The 3477-nt window shown below is 45.8% G+C and overlaps 1 protein-coding gene across 2 annotated transcripts in view; it reads right to left on the reverse strand.

Annotated features, from left to right (window-relative positions):
* The window catches only part of LOC119586415 (la protein homolog), a gene marked incomplete in the record, with an annotated part of 17916 nt that overhangs the window by 3279 nt on the left and 11160 nt on the right, over positions 1 to 3477 (reverse strand).

A 3477-nucleotide genomic window follows, 5' to 3' on the forward strand; every position in this document is an offset into this window, starting at 1 on the left:
CCCCGGAAAACTGTGCACTTGCCCACAAAATTGCTCAGTGTGCTCACTGTCCAAGGAGGTGCATTTGTGAAAAAACATTATATTGAAAGCTGGCTGAAAGTTTTACAAGTCGCAAAATACACCCATTGATAGAAATAGTACCATAATGTATAATGAGAACCGTTCTTTATTAATGTCAAGTGAATAAGTGAGACTTGGAACAATTCCGTCCTTGTAAGAGATTCAAGAACATTTGTTTCCTTTAATGAGTCTTTGTTTATCCTGTTGCCTTTATCAGTGACACAGTAGGCAGCCGTTGCCTCTCAACCCAATATATCGCACATCCCCTCCCCCCTAAGATATTAGTCTAACCTCTTTGACACAAAACATCTAAATAATAAGGAGAACATAATAGGAAATACATGCACCTCAACCACTTAGTAACTTACCACAAAATCAGAGTAGTACAAATTCTTCCCCCGTAAAACTGATAATATACGAAGTCAGTTCACACAAAAAACTAAAATGTGGGTTCAGGTGTGTCTGTGATGAAATCAGGCCTGAACAGGCCCTAGGTGCCTCCAGTGTGAATCGAGAGTCAACCACTGCCATCCAGTGGAGTACTGATAGTGCAGGAAGGCCTCTGTAATCATGCCATGTCTGTCCCAAATATTTGTGGCTTTGTTTTTCACAAACTTGTGTACTAGGCATCAGGGGGATACAGTTCTTTGGTGTCCCTACTGTTCCACTAAGTTCACATGCTGTTGGGCCATTGCCAGTTCTCTTTGATGTAGAGCCTGCTGCCAGTAACTGTCCAAATTATAATACTACCTATGCACCAGTAGTCTGTCTTGCTGTTGACATCCTGTGGCCAGCTGCACAGGCAAATTATCTACCTTCCACAGGAAGATTTTCAGATACTGCAGAAGAGCTTTAGAGACCTTGTCTAAATCTATTCTGCCTCCAGCCCCATGTTGGCCCATAGTAGCCTCTTGGTTAATGTGACTGCTGCCTCGGCCTGGCCATTTGATTGTGCATAGTTGGACAGAGGATGTTCTCATCACAATGCCCCAACTGGCCAAGAACTTGCACACATCATCACTAACCACCCAATAGTGCAAAGTACTTTATATTGTTTGAAGTAGTGCTATGTAGTAGGTGAATAATCTCTACTCAACACATACACCTGTCAGCATAAGCTAGGTACACCTGCCCCTCAAGCTGGAACAGGTCTGCCACCATATACAGGAAAGAATACTCTGGTGAGGGGGTCAAGACAAGTGGTTCAACTGCTTGAGATAAAGCATGTGTATTGAAGTTATTGCAGGCACCACAAAAGTACTGCAGGTAGCCCTTCAGTCCAGGCCAGTACACTCCCTGCCTTACATACTGTTGAGTCCCTGATGACCTGCATGGAGGTTGGCTGTGACCTGATGATACAGTCTCCAGCATCACAAGGTTCCCTGGTCAAATGTGTATGTCACCAGACCCTGCCAGACAGCCAACCCGTCCCTCACAGAGTAGACAAGCCACCTCTTGAGCATATTGTTGGTGAGAATCACCAGCATATACCTTAGCTATTAGTAGCTGGGTCCTCAGCAGCAACTTGCTACACCGCTGGGTCATCATCAAGCATGATGTGGTTGTCACCAAAGTGTGGTAGCACTTGCACCTTGTGAAGACATCAGGCCCACTGCCAGGGTCTCACCTTCCACTGGAGCATAACCAGTCTCATCAGGTGCCAGATGGCCACAATGCAGCAGAATGAGGTATCCCTTGCCAGGGATGAACCATATGCCCATCTTGCTCAGTCTGTAATGGCGATGGTGGATCGCTCCTCATTGTAGAAATCAGGCCATCCTTTGCTACCTGGTATATCACTCTCTTTGCCCATAGTAATTTCTCTTGCAACTGCAAATCCCAGTACACCCACATGTGGTTTCTGCAACAGTTCCCTGAAGGGCTCTATAATCGATGCTGTGGCCAGAAATGACAAACAGATGTCCATTGGTTGCCAGGCACTCTTCAGTGGCTTACAAAGGTCACAGTCTACATGGTAGCCCATGAAGTCAAGTTCCCCTCTACAAAATTTAAATTTCTTCAGCTTCAAGGTGATGCCTTTCTTGGCACATGTGCCAGAAAGTGTCCTCCACTCTGTAGTTATAGATCAGTGTTGTCAAACACATTTCAGCTTCCTTGAGATTCCTGTGATGGAATCATCACACCTTATAGCGCATCATCACACCTCTAGCGTATTCATCTGGGGCTGCACATGGATGTTCTATGGTACTGAACATCCAGGGGGGGTGGTAAATGTGAAAGCCCTGGTATGCTTCACAGATGTCTTGTAGATGTGGTGGAGAATACTGTATACCACGTTGAACAGTGTGGGGGTATGGCATGTCTCCCTAAATGAGGCAACATTGAGCTCTTGATAGTTGATTGTAGGCCACAGCTAGCTTGTCTTCTCTACCACCATCCCTATGCACCAATCTGTCACTTTTCCAACACAAACTTGTACTCTGGTGTCTGGTACCACTTGCATAAGAGTAAGTTTATACAACACTCTTGTGTGTTACACAATCACTATAGTTTGTGGCTGAGCAGGTGCCTTACTCATAGCAGCAACCACAATGCCCAAAGCTTCAACATCCTCAGCTGCTACTGTGTGCTTCACTTTACCCATGCATATTTTTTTCAGGTGCCCAATCTTCTCTGGTAGGCAAGCAGCCTGGTGGGGCACGCTATCTTACCTGATAAGTGTGTGCTACTACAGTTACCACACAGATGGGGCCTAGGTGGTTGGTGAGTGCCTGCAGCCAGCTGCAAGTTACTATCTTATGGTGTGTCTGGCAGTTGTACGGTGCCAGATGCTGCTACGCATACCCAAACGTTCCCATCATTGTCTACTCAGCCTCCTCAGTGGACAATGCCTGTCACTCCGTCATCATGAACCTGGCATCCAGGGCATGTTGCTGGGCTGGCATACAGTAGAGCCATATGAGCAGCAGTGTTTGTGGCTGCACATGGTCACTAAGCTCTAACCAGTACACCATGGACCCCTCCAAGACCTGAAAGTTGTTGTAGACATCTTTGCTTCACACTTCTCCGGGGCAACAGGTACAGGAGTCTGAGGCATCTGTTGCTGCCTAGCTGCCTGTGGTACTAGCTGCCGCTACAAAGAGGCAATAGCTGCACCTTGAGCCATGAACAGTTATTGAGCTTGCTCTAGTGCTACCAACATCCATAGGTTGTGATGTTTGAGTGGCAAGGCAGGGGGTAGGCATGTAGAAGTAACAAATTTTACTCTCTGCACCATATAGGGTGAATAAGTAGACTCCTGCCTTCATCAGTGGCACAGTAGGCCACTATTGCCTCTCAGTCCAACATATTGTACATAAAATTTGTAAATGCAATCAATCAATAACATACTGTTACTGTTTGACCAACAATTAATTAAGCTTTATGCATAAATTGGATAGGATCATCAGAAAACTT

This window comes from Penaeus monodon, chromosome 21, assembly GCF_015228065.2.
Source record: "Penaeus monodon isolate SGIC_2016 chromosome 21, NSTDA_Pmon_1, whole genome shotgun sequence".
Taxonomy (NCBI): Eukaryota; Metazoa; Arthropoda; class Malacostraca; order Decapoda; family Penaeidae; genus Penaeus; species Penaeus monodon.